At 42.1% G+C, this 15,962-nt stretch overlaps 1 long non-coding RNA gene across 1 annotated transcript in view; it reads right to left on the bottom strand.

The window, feature by feature from the left end:
- Positions 1 to 8,259: 8,259 nt before the first annotated feature.
- The window catches only part of LOC310687708, a 28,433-nt gene continuing 20,730 nt past the window's right edge, over positions 8,260 to 15,962 (bottom strand). The window contains exon 3 of the long non-coding RNA XR_014516554.1: positions 8,260 to 8,338. This is a non-coding gene — a long non-coding RNA (uncharacterized lncRNA). The remainder of the gene's footprint in view (positions 8,339 to 15,962) is intronic.

Raw genomic sequence — 15,962 nt, 5'->3', positions numbered from 1 at the left:
GGACCTATGGTTTGCTTCTCACCAAACAAACAATGCCAGCCAGCCAGGAACAAACCATTATAGGTTCCCACCCCTCTCAGCTCATTCTAATTATTTGTTTGAAAGTTAGAGCTCTTGTTTCTTCTCTTTCAGTGAGGTTAAGGAGAGGAGGGATGGGAGGGTGCTATCTGCACAGTATGCATCAGCTTACCTGCTCATTCCTGGCAAGCCATCGTTTGTTAAACTACAATTTATCATTACAGGTCATAGTGCTGATACAATGGAACCTCAGTTTTCAAACGTAATCCATTCCGGAAGACCGTTCGACTTCCAAAACATTCAGAAACAGAAGGATGCATTTCCGGAAGCATTTACTTACGAAAAACTCAATACAGAAGCCACGTGGCATGCTTGACTTCTGAAAATTGTTCGGAAACCGAAACGTTCGACTTCCAAGATGTTCGAAAACAGAGGTTCTACTGTAGCCCTTTGCATGTTCTACACACAAAAAGTACACCGAAAAAGTAATTCCATGTTCAATTATTTTTAAATAAACCTTCAGCAATTTGTAAACTATCTTTGGGTAGCCTTGGGAGTAGAGTACAATTTTGCAATTAAGCAAAATGTATATGAACATTTCACTTAAATGCACATCCTGGCCCTACATATTTGCTCTGAAATACCTGCCTACAATGCTGGTACAGAATTCTGTCAATGAAAAATCAGGCTTAGCGATGCCATGTTGAATTCCTAAATACACAGACATTATGCGGACACTGAATTTTCAAAGCCAGCCCCTGCTTCTCTGCTGAAAAGTCATATCAGGGAGGTGCAATCAGCAGCGGACAAATGATTGGCAGGAAGGTGCTTAATTCCCCCTCCCCTCCTTTCAGCCTGCATGGTTTGAGCTATATGTTTCCAAGTCCTGGGATAGACTGCTGTGCAGTAGTGCCCAATAAAATCCCCTTTGGCAGGACTTGATGGATATAAACATGTCAGAAAATTCCAGAAGCCAGATCCAGAAATGGTATAAATATGTATAGCCAATGAACACAAGGGCTGCCTCTTTCCCGTTGTGAAGTTACTTTTTTTAAAAGGCTATTTAAAAGCACACAGTGATTACGATTTTAAAATGTTTGTGTTAGTCAGATATTCCTCTTGTGCCCATTGCTCTCCGTCAATTGCTCCATAGACTAGATGAAACTGCAATTTTGTAATGGGTGAATTGATTTCTGGGTTAATAAAGCATTCTGGAATCAATTGGTCTGGAATGTCTTACATAAATATGAGAGAAAATCTGATTGCACTGAAATAGTTGGCAAATGTCCTGTGATAATTTTAAGGTGAATACAGTATTTGGTTCTTTTTGACAGTTTTGTAAACAACAGCCTAGATACTCACAGTGGATGTAGCCCACCTTGATTTCAGCAAGGCATTCGACAAGGTGCCCCATGATATTCTTCTAAAGAAGCTGGTAAAATGCGGTCTTGACTATGCTACCACTCAGTGGATTTGTAACTGGCTGACTGACCGAACCCAAAGGGTGCTTATCAATGGTTCCTCTTCATCCTGGAGAAGCGTGACTAGTGGGGTGCCACAGGGTTCTGTCTTGGGCCCGGTCTTATTCAACATCTTTATCAACGACTTGGATGATGGACTCAAGGGCATCCTGATCAAATTTGCAGATGACACCAAACTGGGAGGTGTGGCTAACACCCCAGAGGACAGGATCACACTTCAAAACGACCTTGACAGATTAGAGAACTGGGCCAAAACAAACAAGATGAACTTTAACAGGGAGAAATGTAAAGTATTGCACTTGGGCAAAAAAAATGAGAGGCACAAATACAAGATGGGTGACACCTGGCTTGAGAGCAGTACATGTGAAAAGGATCTAGGAGTCTTGGTTGACCACAAACTTGACATGAGCCAACAGTGTGACGCGGCAGCTAAAAAAGCCAATGCAATTCTGGGCTGCATCAATAGGAGTATAGCATCTAGATCAAGGGAAGTAATAGTGCCACTGTATTCTGCTCTGGTCAGACCTCACCTGGAGTACTGTGTCCAGTTCTGGGCACCACAGTTCAAGAAGGACACTGACAAACTGGAACATGTCCAGAGGAGGGCAACCAAAATGGTCAAAGGCCTGGAAACGATGCCTTATGAGGAACGGCTAAGGGAGCTGGGCATGTTTAGCCTGGAGAAGAGGAGGTTAAGGGGTGATATGATAGCCATGTTCAAATATATAAAAGGATGTCATATAGAGGAGGGAGAAAGGTTGTTTTCTGCTGCTCCAAAGAAGCGGACACAGAGCAATGGATCCAAACTACAAGAAAGAAGATTACACCTAAACATTAGGAAGAACTTCCTGACAGTAAGAGCTGTTCAACAGTGGAATTTGCTGCCAAGGAGTGGGGTGGAGTCTCCTGCTTTGGAGGTCTTTAAGCAGAGGCTTGACAACCATATATCAGGAGTGCTCTGATGGTGTTTCCTGCTTGGCAGGGGGTTGAACTCGATGGCCCTTGTGGTCTATTCCAACTCTATGATTCTAAAAAAAAAAAAAAAAAATTTACTCAGTTTTGTTAAAGCCTTTAAAAATAACAAGCTCATTATCCCTAGATATTATAGTTCACAAGCAAGCTGCACAGGAACAGTAAAAACCCTTCAATTCAGGAGAGAGACCTGTGTGTCCAGTGATTGCTGGATCAGGATTTTGAAGCACAGATCAAAGTGCACTTCAGAATGTGCATCCAAGTGAGTTGCTTTCAATGGGATACAAAAATTATTTTCAGCAATGCGACTTTGTGCTACATAGCAATGCTTCTTCTTCCTGGGGACTATCTAAAAAGCCGGGTTTTATGGACAGCTTGAGTGACACAAGGAACTGGAGAAATATGATGACCACTAGGTGGAGTTCTGCATGAGCTGGCTGTTACACAAGAGCTACTCACCAATTGGATACTGCCAGAGTAGGCTATCACTGCACAATAATCTCCAATAAAAGTATCTCCCCACCAAACTCAATGGGACAGTGTTCTGCTTCTTGAGCATGCAATGAGACAACTATTATTTTCTGCATCATTATTTTCTGAGGTCATTCCTATCAGGACACAGTTACAGGCAGCAGTGGAGAGAGCCATGGAACAGAACTGTGCCAGGGAATCAGTGGTTAGGAACCAAGCAAGGAATTGGAGCTGAAGAATGTCAAAGCCAGAGCCATTGTTGGTCAGGCAAAGTCCCAGCCCAAACAGGAAGCTTTTACAGTCCCTCCTATTTAGGAGGGTGCAATAGCTAATCTGGGTGGGTGGGATCAATCCAGAGACTCAGAATGCTTTATGTTAAGTTGTGGGTGAACATATCAGATGACACAGTGGTTCTTCAAACAGCTCTTGTTTATTCAGGCCAGAACAGAACTGACTGAAGGGCTCAGCCAGCCTGCTTATATAGAGCTCCAGTACAACGTTACTGTAGCAACTTTCTAAAACTTTCCAATCACTGAATGTCACTTTCGATCCTTCATTTGCATAAAAACTATCCAATCACTGAATGTCACTTTCGATCCTTCATTTGCATAACTATCTACAGTATCCCCCTGCTGGCCCAGGGTGAGAACTTCAGTACATAACACTTTACTACCAAGGAAGATGCTCTAATATGTAGCTAGAGTTGGAAGGTCTCTCAGGGGCTACTGAGACCACTGTCTTGCTGATGCAGAATATTTGCTGCTACAGTATCCCTGATGGGTGGCAAGTCAACATTTGATTTAAAACTTCTAATGAAGAGCTTCTACCATCTGTGGCAGTCTGGTCCACTGTTGAACAGCCTGTGCCATCATGAAGTACTTCCTTATGTTTAATTAAAATTCCTTTTCTTGCAATTTGAATCTTGATTCAGGTCCCACCATATTGATTCAGGTCCTACCATCTAGGCACATTCCAGTTTTTATTGATAGCCTTCTTAAACCATAGTGCCCAGAATTAGTGGTTCACCGTCTACTCCAGATAAGTTCTGGCAATTCACACCACACTGGTCGGTTGAATACAGACAATGGTTCCCAGTTTAAGCCTTGCGGCTTCTGACAATTTAATTACACCCAGCCATTGGTCATATTAGCTGGAGTTAATGGGAGTTGTAATGCAAAACATTTGGAGGGAAGCAGGATGGTCACCTCTGGGCTAGGGAATTGTGTATACACACCCTCTATTCAGCTTTGCTTCTTTCTATTCTTCAGCACAGATTCCTCTACATGCTAGCAATAATGGATTTCCATGGTATCCTTCCCTGTTATTAACATGGTGCTCTGTGTGTCTGTCTGAGCAATGAACACCTCAGTGGCTTCCTATCACAAACACAATAGATGCCTTCAGTGTAATACTGCAAATACTTGCTTCCTGTCATTTAAAAATAACAGCTGCCTTTCAAGCTTGCTCCAAGAGCTCTGAAAGGTCACAGGGTGGTATTCTGCAATGTCTGGAATGAAAGCAGCTAGTCTTCTAAATCTGCCATGCCCCTTCAAAACTTTCCTCCCCAACTCCCATCCCAACTTGGCTTCTTTTCTTTTCTTGAGTTTTACTAGTTTTTAAAAAAATTCTTAGCTATTTATATAGCGCGACCATTGCACACCTATATTTGATGTAACATCAGTGCAAACAAGAAAACCATCATTAGCAAAAACTGAAGTGAAAAAGACTATTTAAAAACACACACAATCAAGTAGTCACAGACCCATCCACAAATCTTGTACCGAGAGAGCAAAGTTTAATCTCTATCAAGAGCATTTCATTAAGCATAAAAACACACAATCAAATCTAATTAGAGCATAACCAATTATTCAGTTTTTATCTGGTCTTACTGGGCCTGGTTGCACACTGAACATCTGTAGCATAAAATGGAAAACTGGCACATGCAATTTCATTGTTTAAAGGCTGACAACTCCATGGAAAATAAAGATGAATAAAATCTCAAGTTGGGGAAGTAGCCAATATGTGACAAGTTGGCTCTCATTTATTCTGAAATCTTCCCGCGTTTTGCATCCGTTCTTGAGGAGAACACTCAGTTATGAGCAATCTCTGTGGCCTTTCCTCCACCCCCAAGTTTGCAGAACCAGAAAACAATATTTAATATGCTTGCTCTGCCAAGCTTTCCATATGTGTAGCTATTTGATATGCAAATACGATGCCCGTTATCAAGGGTCTGTGGAAATCTGTTGCTGCCTGTTAAAGAACCACAACAGTACAAAGGAACTCAGTGGTGAGCCAAGAAAAGCTGAATTGGGCAGAAAACAGCAATTCATGCCAATCACCTCTAATAACAAATCCGTGTCAAAATAACAGCACCTGCTACTATATCTTGCATTTAGGTGGACCTTTCATGATTGAAGAGTTGAATGTCTATATTGTTTGGGTTTTCTTTTTTTTCCTTTTGCTTGGGCTGAATCAAAAGAACCCGAGAACATATTTGGCAGAATCAAAAAGCATCTACTTTTGATATTTTTTAAACAATTGCGTCAGTGATTTTTTTATCTGTTTAGGAAGCATTAGCCTCACTTGGCATCAACTTCGTTCTGCCCTCTCCCTGAGGTGTCATCTAGTCAAAGCTGATTGGCTATCTAGAGTTGTGTTCAGTGGGAGGGACTCTGAGTGATGAAGGTAAGGGGAGAGGAAGATTAGCTGCTGGTCTGGAATGGGGAGTGGAGACGGAAGAATTGTTGGAAGGGCAACAGCAGAGATCATTCCATGTGTAATGGAAGGGTTAATTCTGTTGGTATTACAGTCAGCTAGCTAAGAGCAGGGCAGGTGGAGGTGTTGTTTAACAACCAGACTGAGTGGCATGAAGGAAAGATTGTTAAGCAACTCTGGAAATTGTAGCTCTGGCAGAGGAGTGAGGGCCCCTGAAATCTGGCACCAGAAATAACCACAAAGCAACTTGTCTCTGCTTATTTCATGTATGCACCACACCCAAATGTGACAGTGTGGTGTAGTGGTTAGAAACCAGGGTTTGAATCCCTACTCAGCCATGAGGCTCATCGGGTGACCTTGGGCCTCAGCCTAACTTACCTCACAGGGTTGCTGTGAGGAAAAAGAGGGGATGGGAGAACCATATACACCACTTTGAGCTCCTTGGAGGAAAAGGTGGTAGATGAATGTAATAAATAAAATAGGGCTCATCTTCTCCCATGGAATTTGGACCCAATTGCTGCTTTTTATCCTCATTAAGCATCCAGGACTTGGGACTGGTTCTGAGCCTTCCCCCCTCGCATTTTCATTTTGGTCTTGGTGGGAAAAAAAACCACAACCATTCTCTTCTCAAGTGCTGCACACATAGAAATAGTGGCTCAATTAAAATGCAAATGTATGAGAAACGTGTGGTGGCTGGAGATTAAATAATAGGACGACTGTTACCATAATTCCCTTAGCTATTATAAAGATCAATTGATGAAAGGGTTTTCCTTGCACTGGGAATAATGCAACATGCATCTTCAACCATGTTTATTATCAGGCCTCCTCAGGAATTATTAATATAGCTGCTTACTGCTACAGTTTTGGACAATAAATATTCATAAAAAATTAATTAAAGTCTATATTTTTTTCCTCAAGAATCTGTGTTTATGACAGGACACTTGGGAGTTGTTGCCTTGGATTCTGTTGCTCCTGTACTACAAGTGCGACAGGGATACATTTAGCTATTTTACATGTTGCTTCTTTGGCAATTGCTGAGGAAGTTGTTGACAATTGCAGCAGATTCATATGACTTTATTTGGTAGCACGTAACAGCAAGGACTGTTGTTATTCATTATGCAGCACAAGATTCCCAAACATTTAACTTTCTTAGAATGGAAAAATATTCCACAAGATCACTTTTTCTTCCCCCTGTTCCCATCTTGCAATTTGTATCTTGCAAATACAAGATGGCTCCATCTTTATTCTCTAATGCATGTAGCAGGGGACCTGCATGGTTAAGCTATGTAGGTTTTCATAATGACCATTTCCTTGATGTGCTCAGTAGGAAGCAATAACTGCCTTCTTGCATCTCTTAATTCAGCCTTAATTCAAAGCAGTCTGTGGCTTTGCTTACCTTTTTGAATGTTATTAATGATTGCCCTTCAGTTAAGGCCAAGACCTTTGTGGTAGCAGCAGTCACAATAAGAAGGCATGCCTATAGACACTAAGGCAGGCATCCCCAACCTGCGGCCCTCCAGATGTTTTGGCCTACAACTCCCATGATCCCTAGCTAACATGACCAGTGGTCAGGGATGATGGGAATTGTAGTCCAAAACATCTGGAGGGCAAAAGGTTGGGGGTGCCTGCACTAAGGAATAAGTCCCAGGGACCTACTTTCAAGTAAGAGGCATAGGGTGCATACACTTGATAAGAATTTGGAATATACCGGGGTGATTCTGCAGTGACTTATTTCCTTGTATCTGGTGATGTTGAATATGCTAATAAGAACATAGGATAAGCCCTACTGCATCAAACCAAAAGTCCATGTCCTCATTTCTCATAGTGGACAGCCAAGCCTTATGAGGAACGGTTGAGGGAGCTGGGTTTGTTTAGCTTGGTTAAGAGGAGACAGAGAGGATATATGATAGCCATCTTCAAATATCGATGCTTTAGTTGAGATTCCTGTGTTGCAGGATGTCCCTCAGAGTACCTTCCAACTCTATGATTCTAAGTCCTTCTAGGAATCTCACAAGCAGTGCATTAAGGCAATAGCCCTCCTCCAATGCCACCTCCAGTAATTAGTTTTCTGTGGCATAAACCCTATGTAGTTTAGGTCCCCATATCTGAAATTACATTGCTCCCATAACCAACCTGAGGTTATCTTCAGGGGTTCTCCTCCAGGCTGCCGCACCAGGGGCTGGTAAGGGACAAGGACAAAGCCTTCTTAGTCACTGGCACCCAGTTCGCTTAATTCTCACCCAATGAAGAACCTCCTGGTATAGGTATTGTTATCTTTTCTGCAATGAAGCTGCACAATGGATAAATACTGCTTGCATTTTTGGGCTTTCCTTCATGGCATGGCTGTGGAGGCTATAATGTTGAGAACCTATGCATAAACATACACTGCAATGCCATTGATGGCTTTAGTTATCCTTTTCTGCACCTTTTCCTTTGTACCATATTATTGTCCTCAGTAGTTGCATATTGTCATCAAACCAACCTTGAGAGTGGTATGAGAGAGAGAGTTGGCGAGGGGGAGACTATAACACCATAGAAGACACTTGGTGGTATTCATTCAGAAGTTGAAAATGTGAAAAACACTACAGTACAAACTAGATCTCTAGATATTATCAATACTGAAATGAACAGTTGAAGTGAGAGTTTCCATCTGCAGGGAATCTTGAACTAGGGTATTTCAGCTGTAAAAAAAAGAAAAGAAAAGAAAATTGCCACAGGGACAATTGCTGCTTAAGCAGATATTTAGGACTGGAAGGCTAATGTTGTTGTTTAGAATACAATTCGATTAACTACTGGCATATCAATGCGTAGGATCATATCCAGCTAAATCATATTCAGAAACACACCACTAAAACCAATTAATTTAAGTCCATTCATTTCAATAAGTCTACTCTGAGTATGATTGTAATTGGGTATTGCCCATGAGAAATTGACATGTAAAGAAACAGAATCTAATCTAAGTTTCATTCTCAGTTGCTGATAGCATCAAATAAATAGAACACAACAGAAAGTAACAGCTCAGTGGCAAACAAATTCATTATCTTGAAAGAGCAGCCATGTTACAGAAGGATTAAACCATTTAAGTAGCCAAATGAAAAACAAATACAATTATGATTAACTTGGATCATTCCCCAACACTGAGTTCCCCTGAGTGTTTCGTAAATGTTTTTTTTGCAATCTGAATATCTTAGCTGCATTAATTTTGTCTTGTCTACCTTTATTATTTCAGTTGCTTGCTGTTCTCAGTTTGATTCTGTTTGCATTGTTTCATCTCTGTCAACAGATTGCTATTTCATTTGGCTAGTTTGCATGTATTGAACGTTTGTCCTTCAGATTAAGCCCCAGCACAACTTGTGCTCTGTAAAGCGTCTCTCAGGTGCCTATGGCATGGAAGTGATACTTATCATATAAATGGGTCTCTTTAGTTCTTTAGGATTCCTTTGTTGAAGGGGGAAAGCCAGATCTCAATGAAAGCATACAAGGTAACCTTTTTCTTAACTTGTTGCAAAGAGCATAGAACCACAGAACTGTTATGGGTCACATGCCCATTTATTTATTTCTACATTTGCACCTAAGAATGCTCTGATAAAAAGGCTCATGGTAGAGAGAAAGCCTCTTCCAACTCTTGCCTTTTCCCTATATTGTAAGACTGTTAATAATCAAATTGCAGTCTGCTTCAGGTGTTCCTTATCTGTGTAGCATAATCGCATAAGGGATGAGTGCACCAATTCCACATCCCCTCATTTTTTGTCTAGTCATTGCCCACAATCATGTTTGTCCCCATGCTCCCCTCATGTGATTATATTGCATAAATAACAAACATTTGAAAAGGGGTTAGGAGTTTTTCCACATCTTGTATTAAATGTGCATTTTAAAATGCTGTAGAACAGGGTTTCAAAAACTTGGGTCTCCAGATTTTTTTGGACTACAATCATCCCTAGCTAGCAGGACCAGTGATCAAGGATGATGTAAACTGTAATTCAAAAAAAGTTGGAGACCCTAGTTTGGGAAGCCCTGCTCTAGAACACGGGAGACGGCCTTTTCAGTATTTGGGCCTAGGCCAGGGATCCCCAAACTCAGTCCTCCAGCTGTTTTGGGACTACAATTCCCATCATGCCTGACCACTGGTCCTGTTAGCTAGGGATGATGGGAATTGTAGTCCTAAAACAGCTGGAGGGCCGAGTTTGGGGGTGCCTGGCCTAGGTTGTGGAACTCCTTCCCAAAGAAGGCTCACCTCCCCCACTTTTTTTACTGATTTTCTGCTGGACAGCAAATACTTTTTCATTTCAGGTGACCTATGTACTCTGACACATAAGCCTATGACAGAGCATTGCCTCTTCTCCTTTTGTAACCCTTAAGGTTGGGAGAAGACAGAAGCTTCCACTTACTCATCCAGACTGTTTTAGCCACTAGCAGCAAGTGGAATAGTAAACGTCTGTGCGTATACAGCAGATGCTCACTGTCAATAGTGTGCACAAGTTAGCAGTTTCACACCTCAGAGGATCCCTGATGACTGACTACTGCCGCCCACCATAGCTACAACCTTCAGAGCAAGGGACTTACTAGTGAAACTGTTTATGACATACAGTATCGTTCATATAAATTACTGTGAACTGCATCATCAACAAAACCAGTCAAATAAACTTAAGAATTTGGGAGAGTTTTAACAATTGTTTTAGTGCAGTGGTGTCCAAACTTTATTCAAAGAGGGCCAGATTTGATGAAGTGAAGGGCCATGAGGGGCGACCAAAGGACCAACCTTTTTTTTAGGATTGAAGTTGCTGAGGTTTTTTTTTAGGGTTGAGCTTGTAGTTGTTCAGGTTTTTTTAGGATTTTACCTCAGGAAATAAACTGCCACAAGGGCCGGATTAAACCGACCAGCAGGCCAGATTAGGCCCCCAAAACGGATTTTGGACATGCCTGTTTTAGTGGCATGGACTCAGATTAATCAGACTTCGTCTTTACCACAGCTCAAGGAGAGACCACACGATTTGCAAGCGAAAGGTGCATAAAAATAACCCAATCTGGAAGTTACCAGAGCATAGAGTACAGAGTACAGTGGCAAAGTCATTTATGTCCAAAAGCGGCTATAGCTGGCTGGAGCTGGAGAAGGGTGTTCCTAGCCACTGAGGCCACCTGAAGCTTCAGTGACAGTGTTGAATCTAGGACCATCTTGAAGCGATGGACCTTCTCTTTCCAGGGGAGTGCAGCGCTGTCCAGAACAGGCCATCTCTCCACCATGGGAACTTAGAACACATAACACCTCTGCCTTTTCAGGATTCAACTTTCTTTTATTGGCTACATCCAGTCCATTTCAACCTCCAAGCACCGCCCTAACACCTCAATTGTCTCTGCCAATTCAGATGGAACCAAGAGACAGAGCTGGGTGTTATTTGCATTTTGATGGCCGTTCTCCTGACAAAAACTCCCAGGGGCTTCATAGAGATGTTCTTTATAATTTTTAGCAGTGCAGTTAAGTAACATTGACATTTAGGTATTCATCTGAACATAAGCAGGGGTATTCCAAACTAAATCCAATTAATTTCAGTGGGCCTTCCTGCCAGGTAAGTGTTCTCAGAACTGTAGCTTTTATTGCAAATGATCCCGGCTGCTGAATTGTTTGGTGAAATTGATGACAGCAATTAGACCTCCCAATTTGTGCACTCTCACCCCTGTATTCAGTAGATAAGTTTCCAGAAGGAGAAGACAATCAACATTTTCATTAGCTTTATTTAAAACCAAGCCTGATTTCCTTTCTTTACTTCTTAACATTATGACAAAGAGTAATAAGAATTTTTGCAGTCTGCAAAGCGTCTGCTTCCTGTAGCTAATTTTATGCTAGATGTCAAACCCATTTGCAATGCACTTGCTGCTCTAACGGCAAGCTAGTTAGGTTCTTTAACCTTTCTTTAAAAGTAATTTTGCATTTCCCCCTCTAATTACATTTTCAGGCACAACTGTAAATTAAAGTTTGATGGCAAATGTCTTTATATGGGAGTAAATCTTTTGAGTCTTTCAGGAAAGGACACATTTTTAAGCCAATATGGAAGATCAGGATTGCAAAACTATACTCTGTGAAATTGGTAACTTTATTGTCATGATATTCTCAGTTCAGCAGCATTATCAGATCCAGGAATACAAATTTTGGAAAGTTGTTGTTATTTCAAGAAAAATATAGGATTTTTTTTTGGGGGGGGGAACCATAGAAATTCACTTATTTCTATTGTGATTTATTCAGCAATAGATTGTTCAAATCATCTATGGTTTTTTTCCTTCACCGCAAGCTGTCTTTCTTTGATAAAATAATTGTAAACCAAATGTAAAGCTATACAAGTTCAGTCCAATCCTTTCTCCAGCTTCAGGTGCTGTGGTGGGAACAGAGATTTGAACCACAAAGAACAAACAAGTAACAGGGCGATGGGAGGTAGCAGTCTTTCCCAACCTGTTGTCTTTCGCATGTTTTGGACTACAGTTCCCATCATCCTTGACTATTGGCCATACTGACTGGGACTGATGGGTGTTGTAGTCCAGAACCTCTGGAGAGTACCTAGTTGGGGAGATTCAGCCTGAGTGATCCAGCTTATTTCTTCTTTTTTTCATAATGTTTTGAAAAGGAGCTGCTCATGAAATATTCATATCCATACTTGTTCTAGTTAATATGAGTTAAATAGGCTCCTGCTATTAAGCCTGCAACTCTCTGAAATAACGAAGAAACACGAGAGAAAGCTGGCCTGTCACTTATTTGCTACCCGGCATACATCAAAGCAGTGCCTATTTTCAAATGACTTCTTTCACATATTCCTCCCTCCTACTGAGTTCAAGATACATATCTTTTCCACCTTCTCAATGGAATCTCATATCTTAATTACAACCTGGTGGGAAAGTAAATTTCAAGAGCCTACTCCTGATTTGTCGACTTCAGCTACATGACTACTTATATCTGGATTAGCTGAATGTGGCTGCCTTTCATCCACCTGTTTGAGAAAGAATGGGCCCAAATCTGATACTGTGGGCTTTCAAACATAGCCCTTTTACTGCCCAAGGGACTAAGGTTAAGAGCGGTAGTCTCGTAATCTGGTGAACTGGGTTCGCATCTCTGCTCTTCCACATGCAGCTGCTGGGTGACCTTGGGCCAGTCACACTTCTTTGAAGTCTCTCAGCCTCACTCACCTCACAGAGTGTTTGTTGTGGGGGAGGAAGGGAAAGGAGAATGTTAGCCGCTTTGAGACTCCTTAAAGGGAGTGAAAGGCGGGATATCAAATCTAAATCCAAACTCCTCTTCTTCTAACAGGCTGCCAGGCTATGGGGTCAGTTGAGAATACAATTGATGACTGAAAGGGGGAGCTGTCCAGGGTCCTGAGAGTCCTGTACATAATCAAGTTCCAAGGAAGTTATTTAAGTCTATGAGTAATTGCTCCTGAAAATGATTTTTGGACTGCAGTAATTAAGTTTTACAGCTTGTCCTATTGTATAAATTTCAGAGTAAGTAATTTAATTTGAATTACAAATTTTGGTCTGCTGCTAAAGTAGAAAAGGGTACTCCAAATCTATAGCAGCCTCAGAATAATTCCAGTTTAGCTGTTTTCACATTCTCACAGATTTAGGTAAATAAGTAATTCATTGAGTGGTAGATGTAAAAGTTTCTGGGGAGTTTGGCATAAGTGGTATAACATGGGGGGGACGGGGACATTCACATCTCTAATTTGGTTTAGCAGTTGTAGGTGGAGATACTGACATAAAAGACCAGCAGCCCTCAATAGTCTGGACATACTTAATGCAGCATCTTGTCTGCATTAAGTTAAGGGTTAAATGTTCTTAATAACTGTGGGAATGTTCAGGGAGGCAGGAGAGGATATATTGTTAAATTATATCCTTCCCAACTTGTGTTAACAAGTTCTACAATTTAGCAGAGTAGCATTCCCCTTTTAAACTTACACAGTGGGTAGGTTTGCCAGGCATGCTTAAGCTTCTAAAATAAGTTTCCTGCTAATTCCTCTTTTATTCCCTCTTTAAAAAGAATATACACAACAGAGTCTTGTATAAAAGTATAAAATAGTTTACTCACTCATTCTGTTCACAGATAGATCCCAGAAGGCAGACTAAAGTTACAAAACATATACACCAGGAATGTATCCCATAGGGAGATAGTTCCTTTGTCCTCTCTTGGCATCTCAGGCTGATGCTTCTTCAATGAAAGCAAAATGGAGAAGAGAGAGATGTGGTGGCCAGCCCTGTGCTTTTGTTACCTGTACAGGTAAAGTCACGCCCACCTCTGGTCACATGTAGAGGAAGTTTGTCACAGCCCAGGAGGAAACAGGAAGTTTATCTACTGGCTGGACAAACATCCCTCTTCATGTCTAAACATGTCCACTCTAGGAATGTTGTATTTGACTGCTCTGTGTTTCACACCCCACAATAACTAATAACCATGGTAAGTAATAGCTAACAACCATTAGTAAGCATTAGAAAGAACTTTTTGGTGGTAAGAGCTGTTCAACATTGGAAGCAACTGCTGTGGATGGCCCGGGGGTTAACCCGAGCAATGCAGTCCAGGTCCAGTCCTGAATCCAAGGATTCTGCGAGGAGTCAGTCCAAAAGGGCCAAGGCAAGTCTCAAGGCAGGAAACCAGGCTAGGTCAGGCACAGGGTCTCAGGTAGCTTCCAGCAAGCAGCAATGTTACTCCCGCAACCTGGGGCAGGGCCCGACAGCCTTTTATCTCTGTCGGGGTAACGGCCGGTCCTGATCCCCCAGTGACTCACCTCCCTGTCTCGCCCAAAGGCGAGGACTCCTCCTGCGAGTACTCAGGTCTCTCCTTCTCTCAGACCTGAGTCTCTGCAGCTCGGGAGATGTCGGTGGGTTACTAGACCCAGAGGCTGCCTCAGCCTCTCCTGACCCAACTGGTAATGGAGAGCTGCACGTGATTGCCCAGCAGAGGGCAACGAGGTAATCCTCGCATCTGGAGCCAGGAGAGGCTCAGGCCCCTGACTCGGCCCAGCTGGTGCTTGTTGCAGGGGAACCTGTGCAGACTGGGGCTCTTCAGAATCAGGCCCCAGACTTGGTTCAGATGCCGCCTGAGGCAGAGGATCCGGTGCAGATTGAGACTCCTCTGGTTCCGAGTCTGAGCCCGGGTCCCAGGCCATCACACTCTTTAGGCTCAGTCTGTGCAACCGTACACAGGAAGGGTGCATGAGAACAATGGGTGTTGCTCAATCTGCTCACTGCTTGCAGGTTCAAACAAAACAGGTAGACAGGCAATATAAGCAAAGAGGAGGGGCAGCATAGTCAGAAGGCTGGGGGGGTTGACAGTGAGCCCCTCCTTTTCTAGTTATAAACTCTGAACTCTATTTTTTCCTCCTCCATCAGTTCCTTATTTTTGTATAGTTTCTGCTTTGCATAATTCTGCTGCAGATATTATATCCCAAGGGTAGAGAACCTCCATTCCTTGGGCCAAATTTGGTTCACTCGCCTCCCCATTTGCCCCTCCTCATGCCATTTTGGTCAAACAACACCCACCTGCCCTTCATCCAATATCATATATGATGTTCCTACATCTGATAAAGTGGCTTTGGCTCTCAAAAAGTTAAGTCAAAGGCTGTAAGGACCCATATGATTGTTTACTGTCATCTTTGCAGTTCCATACTGCACTTAAACATTTTTAAAAGACTCCAGGACATGGCAAAAATCTAACTTAGTGATCTGCTGTGGGTGTGGAGGCCCCAATACGAATATGGAAGTTTTCTGTGCACAAGTTCTGCCCTATTCACTTCTCATGATGGAGGCAATCTCCTCCCTACTTGAAATGTGTGTGGAATACTATGTGTGCCTCAACGTGGCATGCTTAGTGCAGTGTATATGAGGCTCTGTTTTAAAGCAGCTGAAATAGTCATTACTATGGCAGAATGCTGCAAAGCTGGATCTAGTCTCCTGGTGTGATTTTCTGCTGTGGGCATAATTTTAGCTTCTTTCTTGTCAGATGTCTCTCCAGAATGCAAGGCAGAAATCCAAATTGTGTGCAAATGTATAATTTGACTATATGAGTGAGGACTTATTTGCCATCTTATTGATTATCTAACGTTGCTCTATTTTGAATGCTTTAATTCTAGCTCTTAAATAGTCCCCTGGTGTATTCATTTCTTCTGTCTGTTCTAGCTTGTGACTTGCTGGCAGATGAATTTAATTGGAGCCTTCTATTTTCTTAAGTGCTCCGAAGACAGGAATTTTGTCAAAATAAAGCTATGGAGGGTCCAAGAGAGCAGGAACAAAGAGTGGGGATAGAACATTAGTTTTCTTGCTAAATAGTCTGGG

Source organism: Podarcis liolepis (genome assembly GCF_965112155.1).
Source record: "Podarcis liolepis genome assembly, chromosome: 10".
Taxonomy (NCBI): Eukaryota; Metazoa; Chordata; class Lepidosauria; order Squamata; family Lacertidae; genus Podarcis; species Podarcis liolepis.
The sequence above is the reverse complement of the archived record's forward strand: the minus strand, read 5'-3'. Positions and strand labels throughout refer to the sequence as shown.